Source organism: Myotis brandtii, unplaced genomic scaffold (genome assembly GCF_000412655.1).
Source record: "Myotis brandtii unplaced genomic scaffold, ASM41265v1 scaffold1223, whole genome shotgun sequence".
NCBI classification, from domain to species: domain Eukaryota; kingdom Metazoa; phylum Chordata; class Mammalia; order Chiroptera; family Vespertilionidae; genus Myotis; species Myotis brandtii.
The window spans coordinates 482,914-494,651 of NW_005354265.1; positions in this window are offsets into that span (position 1 = coordinate 482,914).

Sequence of the window (11,738 nt, forward strand, 5' to 3'; positions counted from 1 at the left end):
GTGGTTTGAATGAGTGGAGTGGGGGAGGTTTGCAGAGTCCCAGAAGGAATTGAGTCCAGTGAGTGCTTTACCTCTTTAGGGAGAGGTACGTGCTCTTGGCCTTGGAGGTGGGACCAAGATAAAGGCTCAGCCCTAAAGAGGTCTCCAGTCCAGGTCTTTCCACCTTCTCTCTCCTGCCCCACCGCCATCCCTTGAAGCCACTTGAATACATTCAGTTGAACTTCCACCCTGGTTCCCACCCTACTTCTGTCCCCTTTACTCCTGACTCTATCTTATCTCATGACCACCTCCCTCTGACTTGCAGGCATAGGGTGTGTTTCTGCTCTCTGACTCCTGCGCCCCCTTGAGGATTGCCATGTGACTTTGTTCAACTTGGTCCACTGGTAGCGTGTGCCCCTTGGCCGCCCTTCAGACCTTCAGCCTGGGTCTCCCTCTTCCACAGTAGGATATCCACGGATTCCAGCAAGTTATACATGGAGAGGAATCTAATTCCTCAGGACAGGCTGAGCCTGACCCTACCATCCCAGGCCCAACCTGAATGGGGCCTTGACCCTGGCCTTGGTCTTTGAGTTCCAGTCTTGTTCAAGACTTAACCCAACTCCCATCCCAGGTTAATCCTTCCACTCTGCCCCAAATGCGTGCCTTTACACCTGGCTGAGTTCTGACCCCGTCTCCCCAGACAAGATCCTAATTGTCTCCAAACTAATCCCGCCCATAAATGTGAATTGCGGGTTTAAATAAGAAAACTGAGAAAGTGAACGGCACGGGTTAGCCCTCCCACCTCAGGAGTTCAGCTTCCCTATCACGAGCCTGGGCTTCTGATAAAGCATCAGTCACAGCAGAGAGTCTGGGTCCAAGCTTTGTCACTTACCAGCTAAGTCACCTTAAGCAAAGCTGTCAGAGGCCATTTCCTGGGCCTCGGTTTCCTTTTCTCACCGAGAAGGGATAGTAAAAGGGCTCTGCAACCTAGTGCCTGGGTGTCCTTTGCAAATTGTGGAGGAACACAGGATTTTGCATATTTTTGTCCCAGATTCGGGAGTTCTGGAGACCTGATCTCCATGCCCCTCCCTCGCAAAAAAGGCAGTCCTTCCCCCCACACCCCAGACAGGCACGCTGGCCTTCCACGCCCCACCTGCCGACTCTATGCTTAAATGAGGTTCCTAGACCCTGGCCCTGCTGCCATCAGGCGACCCAGTTCCGTTCCAGTTTCCCTTAAAAGAACGTGTTAGCCCAGTTCGCTCTGTAGCGTCTGACAAATGTGTCTCTTTATTAGGAGGAACCCAGTCCTTGGAGGCAGCAGAGCACGTCACGTGCTGGTGAGGTTGCCATGGAAATTATTCACTTTTATTGAATTATTCATTTGTGCAGGCCACCTACAACGTCCCCGCCGTGCATGGCTGCGACAGACACTTAAACAGAGAGGCCTGGAGCCCCTCTACACAGGGCAGCACTGCCCCTGAGCCGCCTAATGACAGGGCCAAGCAGAGAACTTGGGTCAGAGACCCTGGCCCCCCTGTTAAAGGCGACAGCGGTCCTACAGTGACTTCAGGTGCGGACGGCCTGGGTTCGGGTCTCCGCTCTCCCTCTTGCCCTTGCTTGTACAACTGAAAAATGGGGATAGAAAGGCGTCTACCTCATGGGGTGGTTATTGCAGGTTAGACTTAAAACGTATACACAACACTAAGAAGCACTTTGGGTTTTATTATTTTCTTGCAAATTGTGTGATCGTGGCCTCAGTTTACCCATCTGTAAAATAAAAACACGGGGCCCAATAATCTCTCAGAAGGGGCATTCCACCTCTGATGTTCCCCAAGACAGACAATGGAGCCAAATGGCATCTTCTTGCCTGAACTGGTAAGTTTTTCTCAGAGACACAACACCCATTTCCTCAGTGGAGTTTGCCCTCCTCCCAGCAGTGCTCACAGGTTGGGGCTGTGAACTGTGGGCTGAAGTCGAAACAGGCCCAGTTCCAATGTCAAAGTCAGGGGAAGGACTGGTTCTGGGATTCTTTGACTCTCACAGACTAAGGGGGTATCGTGTCTGAGAGGCGGTTGCACCATCAGAAGCCAAAGGGATCAGGCCATTTTCACTAAAATCACCACCACCATCTGTAACCAGCGGAGATCACCAGGCATGTTGGTACTGCCTTCAAACAACTGATTCTCAGTAGAATAGGGGGGAAATCAACAACGTGATTTTTGTGGGGTTTTGGTTTGTTTGTTTTTTTTGTATTCTAACCTGAGATGATTTTTGTAAGTGGCTAGAGCAACAGATGAACAAAGATACAGAGAGATGTAAATATTGAAAGTCACCTAAATGCCTATGAATAAAGGCGTGGCTACTTATACTGTTAATTTCGCCCCAATAATTTAGCATCTGGACATTAAGTGGAGTGAGTTAGACATATACTTATTGACAAGCCATGATGCATAAGACATAGGAAGGAGTAAAAAGGATATAAAACAGCAAATGCAAAAAAAAAAAAAGATCATTTACATAAAACCTATAAACATAAATATATATCCCAGACGTCCAGGGCCAACCTTTAGCTTCACATCTAGAGAAGGTTGGCTGCACCCCATCCATAAATTGGAGGCCCCCTGACCCCAATATTTCTGTCAATCCCCAAAGGACCCTTGTTCCCAGGACCACCTCTGGATTCTCCATTACCCACTTCTGCTGACTTAGCTCAAGGTAGGGATTGTCTTGCTGTCCCTACTTTGGTCCCCCGTGGTGATGACTCAGATATGGGTTCAACCCTCTCCTCCTGTCTCCCCCAGAATGCTCACCGGAGAGCTGTGTGTGTAGCTAAGGCTTATGGAAGCCTGTTGAAGGCTTTTCCCAGCAACAAAGCAAGCCACTGAGTTCAGTAATTAGGTGTCCCTGTTTTTCAAAAGCACCTTGGCGGCTCCCACTCAGGGCTCCGGCCTCCTGCCAGGTTGTGCCTTTGCTCCTTTATTTTTCTTTCTATTTTCAGCTCTATTGCTCTCTCCAGCTCTGGATCGGCCCGGGAGCTCCAAGCTTTTCTCACTTTATGAAGCAGAGCAATTTACTCCTTTGCTGCCCCTTCCCCCAAATTCGGATCTAGGCCACCCTGGCACGTATCCAAACCCGCAGGGAGGCTCAAGACCAGCTCACAATGGCCTTTCACTCAACAAAACCCGCTGTCCTGAGAAAACAGTTGGGATTACAGACAGCAATGTACTACACACATGTGAGAGCACGCGCGCGTGCACACACACACACACACACACACACACACACACACACACACACGTGTATGAATAAGGAAGGATCAGCCTGGAATTATGTTCACCAAAATATGAACAGTGGTCATTTCTGGGTAATGGTCTTCTAGGTGACTTTTTTGATCTTTTCTTTTGTATATATTTTTGTACTTTTGTTTTGGGGAAAACAATGTCCTCTGTGACAACGATGGCTGGATTCAAGTGCCACTGACTGCTCCTCCCCCCACCCCCACTGTCCACTCACACATGCATTTAGCACCCACCCCCAAAGGCCTGACATCACCCAGACTTCACTCCTGACCTCTGATCCAACTCCTATCAGCAGCACCCTCCTACCTGCCCAGCCTGCGGCACCGGGGAGGCGGGCAGGCAGCCAGATCCAGACCTGCCAAAAATCCAGTGTCCCATTGACACTGACTTCCAGCCCCTTGGCTCACAAGCATTGGGAGAATGACCATAACAAGGGCCCGGATGCGTCCGTGGGCACTGGACCGCTGTGAGAGCACCCTCCCCTCCACTCTGCACTCTTAAACTGAGTCCCCCATAGAACAACAGGGTTTATCAGGAGCAGGGCTCAACAGAGGGTGGCCCCTCATGAGCAGAGCCTCCCTGGGAAGGGGCCCGGGTCTGGAGGGACACTCAGCAGGAATGGAGGCTCCTCTGGGAGTCTGGAGAGCACTCAGTCTCCAGCGTTGCACCCTTGACCGAGGCACACAGCCGCTGTCTTAGTGAAGGGACTAGAGATTGGGAAAGTTGCCTTTGTTGCCATGAAACTCTAAAAAGAGAGAGTTAATTCATGGTCAAGAAGAGAGGATGAAGGTTCAACGACAAGGTTGAGGTTTGAGATTTGGGAGAGGAGGTTGCAGACTCCCCCTCTGCCCCATCCCTGGTCTGGAATCTACCCAAAGACCTGTGGGAGCCTGATGTGGACTGTGTCAGAGGAATCGGATTTTTTTTTAAAAATATATTTTATTGATTTTTTACAGAGAGGAAGGGAGAGAAATAGAGAGTTAGAAACATTGATGAGAGAGAAACATCGATCAGCTGCCTCCTGCACATCTCCTACTGGGGATGTGCCTGCAACCAAGGTACATGCCCTTGACCGGAATCGAACCTGGGACCTTTCAGTCCGCAGGCCAACGCTCTATCCACTGAGCCAAACCGGTTTCGGCGGAATCGGATTTTGAATCCATCCCGACAGTGTCTGGTCCTGAGCCATCAGCAATGTACACCCAAACCCCTTCTGCAGCCCTGGTAGAATGACTCTTCCCTCTTTTTGAAGTCACCCTTTATTGAGGGCCTTCTATGGAGCAGGCACTACGCCAGTGCTTCACTCTGGTCATAGCCCATTAAACCATCACCCAGGGCTGCCAGGTAAGTGTTATTGCCCATTTTTTATAGATGAGGAAACTACATCCCACAGAGATTCCCATAAGTAACTAGCCAAAGGTCCCATAGTCCATTAGTCAGCTCTTGTGGCATAATGCTATGTAACAAATAATCCGAAAACTCAGTAGATGACAACAAGCATTTACTTCTCCCTGACAGCTGGGGCTCTGCTGGGCTCCGTTCCAAGCTGGGGATCAGTCTATTTCAGGAGTCTTCTCATCCTCCCGGGACCAGTGGTTACCCAGAACACATGCCCCGTGCGGCAGATGGTAGGAGAGCAAGATTCCAAGCCAAGACATGCAAATACATAACAGCCTGTTAACAAAGCTAAGCCTGATGGCCAAGCTCCACATCGATGGGAAAGGGAAATATATTTCATCTTTTCTGCTGGGAGCTAATGCAAGGTCTCATAGCAAAGGGAGTGGATGCATAGTTTTAGTATCAGGAGTAAAGAAATGGGAACAATAATAAAATCTGCACACATAGCTAGTTGAGAGGTGAAGCCAGGATCAAACCCAGATCCTTCCCATGTCAGAAACCCACAGTCTACTGTCCCTTTTGCATGTGTATAGTCTGAGCTGGAGGCTCAAGAGTGTTGGTAGCACGGATGAAGGGGCCTGGAAGAGTTCGCAGCCCTCAGGAGGAAAGTGGGTGCATCTTGCTGGGAAATCAGTTGTCCTGCGAGACGAGGGCTGTGGAACTTCTACTTGACCAGGTGGGGAGCCAGGGAGTGAGAACCCATGTCCTCCGACAGGGTCAGAGTCAGCAGCTGCCCCTGTCCCCTGCTCACCTGGGGCCACGAAAACTGTTCACCCAGCCCAGATCTGTATATGAGTGTGCCCCAACATCTGGGGCAGTGCACCGTCGATATTTTAGGGCAGCATATCTCACAGTATTTCACGCAATGTTCCAACATCTGGAACATTAGTAGAGGCAACACTACTAACAACTGGAGCAGCTTACCTTTAACTTCTAGAGCTCAAGATTCCCTAAACTAGACATGACCGTCTTAGCCAGTGCCCTGCGTGCGGGATCTGAGGTCCTAAGTTCCAGCCTCAGCCTTGATGCTGACTTGCTCCTCTCTGGGCCTCGGATTCCCTATCTGTGTGTGTCCGAGAGTCTTCCCAGGCTGCTAGCTCCTAGGTCCCAGGAGGCCAACGCACTGATGGTGGTACTAATGTCAGAAAGTTTGCAGGAATGAGCTCCATCTGCCTTTCTGTCTCCTTCCAATTTCATCTGTCCCTTTGACTCAATATCCAAGTCTTCAGTTCTAGAAGAACACAGGGCAACTGGGAAGTGGGGTGCCTTTGAGGAGGGGGCCTTGCCATCATCCACTGGCCTCCAGACTGGAGGCAGGCGGAGGTGGATGGCTCAGTCTGAACCTGGCTCAGAGCCGTCCAGTTCTGGGACTTTCTCAAGAACCCACGGCATCATCTTCAAGTAGAGAGTCTGTGAGGGAAACCAGTGAATGTGTGAGCATGGAAACTCTAACACATGATGGCCGAGAGGGACGGGGTAGCACTGGCTACTCCAAGTGGGAGCCACAGACCAGCAGCGGCGGCCTCACCCGAGGGCATGTTAAGATGCAGACTCTCGGGCCCCACCCAGAACTCCTGAACCAGAGCCTACATTTAACAGATTCAAAGGGATCCGTGTGCACAATGCCGATTGAGAAGCACTCGTGTAGCAGCACCGACATCTGCCCTTATCCACCTAGACCCCTTTCCATTCTTCATTCACCCTGGCTCCTGGAGTGCCTTCATCCCAGAGCCACATCTGTCACTGCTGGAGGGCTGCCTTCGGGCTGCCTCTGGTCCCTTTGCCTGTGGCGTTGAGAGCCAGAAGGGACCTGGGCATTTACATCCTCCAGGGCAGCCCTTAGCCCAGAGGTTCCAGAACTTTCCATGTATTGAGTCCTTGCTCTCAGTAATTTTTTCACAGCACTGACTCCAAGGTCAAAAGAAATACCAAACAGCTCCATGTATAAGTAGTGAGGTCCAAACAACTTAACGAGTATTTATATCCTCATAGATTAGCAGCTGTGTAAAAATAGGCTATATAAAAAATAAAGCAAAAAGTGATATTCTTCTTTCATTTATAAGTCACCGCAGTTTCTTACTAGTGAGCCCTGTGTGCCTTTGGGGCCCCGCACAACTTTTCAATTCTTAGACGCAGACTCATTTCCTTTTCCACGTGGATTTTCACACAGAACTTGCTTCTAGTCTCAGCTGCCACCTAACACCCAGCTTCACAAAGATATGCCACCATCCAAGGGAATGTAGGGCAATCTAATGATGAAACTGTGGACTATCTTGATTGTCTCTCAGTTGTAGCTGTGCTGTCCTCGAAAATTAAGATACCCCACGGCACCCAGGGTACCTTGGCACTCGGTATGGGAACCATGGCCTGACCTTTGACGGAGGCTGGTGGAGTGTAAATAGTCCAGCTCCCTCACTCGACACTGTGGGCTGCTAGACTGAACCCATTACCCTCTGTAGGACTTGGGCGTCTCCGCTCCCTTCCCCTTCTCTTTTCTTGCTCTTTCTTTCCCTTCCCTTCCCTTCCCTTCCTCTTCCCTTTTCTTCCCAGTCTCATTCCAGCACTCCGCTGAGTTTTCCTGGGAACACCCCTAAGTACATCACTTTCATGGGCGTCTTCACACTGGCACCTGCTCTGGCGTTCCTAGCCCAGGAAAAAAAGTGACCAGGAAGAGGCAGGCTGGGGGCCAGTTAGAAGGTGATGCTGACCGTAGTGGAAAATGTGGGCACCTCAAGGGCAAGGTGGCCGTGAAGCAGGGAGCAGGAGGTCCAGTCAAGGACTACCAAGGAGGTGAATGGCAGCCTTGATTGCCGACCTGACAAGGATGGTGAGAAAAATCTCAGGTCACCTGAGCGCGGAGGTCCCACTAACAGCCACCTGGAGGCCAGGAGTTGGGGTGGGTCGGGGGGAGGGGTAGCGAGTGCCTTTTCCCACGCGTTGAGTTCCAACCCTGAAATCCTAATTCTGAATAAAGGAGGAAGTCGAGCCGGCAAACTTCTCCACCCACTTCTAACACAGGTTTTGTGAAAATGTGCACTTGATGAACCGTTCCCAGCTTCATTAACCCTCCTAGTAATTATGCTAATTACCACACGGTCTGGGTACGGATCCGGAGTCCCTGCGCACGCCTGGCGTCAGACGCAGACAGCGCGTTCCCCCACGCGCAGTGTTGCCGCTACACCCTGAAATGTTTTAGGCAAACAGAGGCGGCGCCTGTTGAATGTCATCGCTGGGGGCGGCACAGCTTGAGCAGCCGGCAAGTGTCCTCGGTAGAGCGACGTTCAACGGAACCCAGACACCCAAGAGGGGGTCTTCAAAGCTTTTGTTCTCTGAGGGGCCCCTGCGGGTGAGCGGGTGGAAGTGTGGTCAGCCAGGGGCCCCTGCGGGCAGATGCTGGCCTGCTGCCTTCCCACCTAGCGCCTCATTTATTCCTCCCAACTATCTTGAGATCTGGGCATAGCTAACCCCGTTTTACATGCAAGAAATCTGAGCCTCTGCTACATCTTATTAATTCAATGCATATATACTATGATGGGAACATTCATGTGTCAACTCGGCCGGGCCATGGGGTGTTTCCACGAGGGTGCTTCTGGATGAGACGCATGTTAAAGCCGGTGGTCTTGAGAGAGCAGACTGCCCTCCCTCCTGTGGCGGGGCCTCAGCCAGTCCGCTGAAGGCCTGAGCAGGACACAAAGACCAGTCTCTCCCAGCAGGAGCGAATTCTCCAGCGGGGGAGCCGGCCTTTGGGACTTCATCTGCACCATCCACTCTCCTCCGTCTTCAGCCTGCAGGCCCGCACTTCAGATTTGGACCTGCCAGTCTCCCTGGTCACGCGAGTCAATCCCTCATTTCTATGCTGAGCACCTACTATGTGTGTTTGAGGGTCATGGATGCTCAGGGCCAGTTTGAGGGGGTGAACCTTGAGCAGAGACCCGATTGCATGGACGGAGTGAGCCAGGCAAATGCGGGCCCAGGTCATTGGGCCCTGGAGGCCTCTGTAGGGCTTTGGGTTTTATTCTAAACATCTGGACGTCACTGGAGGGCTCTGCCCCCAGTCACACAGCCAGCAAAAGGCAGGAAAGGGTTCAAATTTAAGGCTGCGTGTCCCCACAGCCTGCATGTCCCCTGCTGCTGTACCATGCTGCTCCGCAGGCTGGCTACTGAGGTGTTGGAAACGTGGAAATAGTTTCCTGTACTGGAGTCCATGGCCCCATGGGACCTGTGCCCTCCACCCAATACAACAGAACCCATTTCTCCTGGGTGGTCCTGCCCCCACTGCACCCGAGGTCATAGTTCTGATGCATTGCTTTGTGAAGATGGCCACCCAGTCCTCCCACTCCTGCCTGCCCACGCTGCGCCTCCTCTCTAGGGGACAGCTGCGCCCCCTTGGGCTGGCCCCCGGACTGGCTTTGACCAATGCACTAGAAGTGACACGGTGCCGATTCCAGGCCAAGGCCTTCAGAGACCTGGGCCACTGTGGAAAGAGGCCTGGCTACCCTGGTGGCCCAGGTGGTCAGACACGTGAATGGGCAGCCACCTGGGTCCTGACAGCCTCACTGATTCAAGCCCAGGCAACTGCATGTGGAGCAGACAGAAGTAAGCTGTCCCTGCCAACCTTGCCCACATCACAGGTAACATGGTTGCTGCTCTAAGCCACTTACTCTGGAGTGGGCTATAGCACAGCCATAGTTCACCACAACTGCCTCCTCTGCTGACTGTACTTTCTGGGATCCTTGTTCCTGTCTATTGGGCATCCATGCATTGCAGGGCCTATCATGTTAGCTCTGTTCTCTTCTTTCCTGTTTTCTTGAAGTGCTGACACTTGAACGATGAACAGACCCAGGGAGAGCCTGCTCCTCCCAGACCAGCCACTCCTCAGAGATTGGAAAGGGATTGGCTGGAAGCACACCTTTCCTATACAAACCAGGCAATCCAGAGTCTACACCCTTCAACCATCTTTTATTTAACTCTATTTCCCCCACATGAAATTGTCCCAGGACCAAGTACTAGGCAATTAGGGACCATCCCTAGAGCCCAAAGCCCATCAAGATTATTCACACTGTCCAGTCCCAAACTGTTCAGCTGGCCCTGCCTTGCCTTTCCTGAAGGGATCCCAGTGAAGGCTCCGGCCTAGGTCCCCCACCCCTCCTCTCCTTCTGACCTACTGCTCCCCCGTGGCCCTGCACGGCATGGTGCTGTGCCTGTCATTCCTAGGGCACTGTGAGTAACGTCAAACTTTATTTTCAGGGGCATTGCCTCTCTCTGTCATCACTCAGTCCCCTTTAAAAATTAAGACATGGGTCTAGTTAGAACACAGTCCCCTTAATTCTCTGAAAGGAAAACACCAGAGATTGCTCCTCTGCAAAGGAGCCAACAGCCCCAAGTGGAAATGGCAAGCGGTAGCCTCCTGGCAGGTGGGGGGACCTCAGAGGAAGGCAGAGAGTCACAAGCTGTGATTCACAGGCAGGGGCCCTTCAGCATCTGGGCTGGAGCTGGATCCAAAGCCCTGGCTGCCTACGGAGGGGGCTCCCATCACAGGGAGGGTGGGCATCTGTGGGCCACGTGGGGTGGCTTTCTGATTCTCCCTGTGTTTAGGCCAAGCCAATTCAAGGGGGCTTTGCTCCTGCCGGTCACACAGAGCGAGTTAGGACAGGGAATTCCAATGAGCTGGGTGAAAAGTGTTGCATCAGGGCTTGGTGGGGAGGCCTGGATCTTGGAGACGGCCACCCTCACCCACCCACACACCCAGGCCCTGGTCTTGGAGACGGTCACCCTCACCCAGACACACCCCCAGGCCCTAGTCTTGGAGACGGCCACCCTCACCCAGACACACACCCAGGCCCTGGTCTTGGAGACTGTCACCCTCACCCAGACACACCCAGGGGCTGGTGTGAGGAAGTTTTCTCAGCTGAGGCAGCCAGACAAGGCAGGCACAGGGCACCTTTGTCAACTGGATAAAAGACAGATTAGGAAAAGCTGCCCCTCTGGGCAGACACAGCTTCTTAGGGGCAATATTTGCCGAGGTGCTTTAGAGCAAAGAAAATGGCAGCCTCCCCCGCACTACAGCGGGCACCTGGGGACACTTCCTCTGCCCCTCGCAGGCCCCCCTGAGTAGGACCAGGACCCAGAGCACACCCGCTGGGCTGCTTGTTTCTCTCCTCGGGGAATTGCACCCGTGGACTGAGGTGGAACAGCAAGCTCGCTCTGGAACACAGATGAGAGAGAGCTCCCTCTGGCAAATGAGGGAGAGTTGGACAGGCCAATGGGGAACAGGCGCTCCTGGTGGTAGAACCTCCAGTGGGAAGGCTCAGAGGTGGGCACGTGTAGGTACATCTGCAAATCGGAGCATCCCCCCGCAGGTGCTGGGAGGGGTGGACGAGAAAGCCCTTCTCACCCCTCAGTACCTTGTACTGTTCCATATATTGGAGCGAAAGGCATCTCCCACGGCGGAATTAAAGCTCCTGGTGGTCAGGGCCCCACCTCCAAAAGGAGACATTATACGGTGCCCCTCCCCTGGGCCCCACCACAGGCATCAGGAAATAGGCCTTGGGATAGTGTGGGAGGCGCTGAGTCCATTTTAATTCCAGAATCTGCCTCCATCTCCAGTTCCCATCTCCCCCGCCCCTCCCTTCCACAGGGAATCACACAGAACCCAAACTTCAAGCTGTTGAAGAATTGTTTAAAGCGCTCGAGAAACTTCTGGAAAATTCCAGAACTGCATGCATTCCTTTCTTCTGCAAAACATGGACCTCTTGGGAGGGGCGAGGAGTTGGGCTGGCTCCCTCCCCCTCCATCAGGCCCTAGATGATGAATTGGGCGCCAGAAAATATAAGTAACTCAGGGGGCGTGTTTCCTCTGGAGGATCAACAACGACAAAATTGTAATGAACGGGAATGTTTCTGGGTTATGTGTTGGAAAATTAGTGCGGGCTCGCATTAATTGAAACCCAGTTCTTCGTGTGTGTACTAATTCCCCGTTATCCTTCTGGGATTCGCAGCCGCGACAGAGACAATGAACAACAGATTAATCCGAGCGCTGTCGGTGATGATGATAAATTGGGGT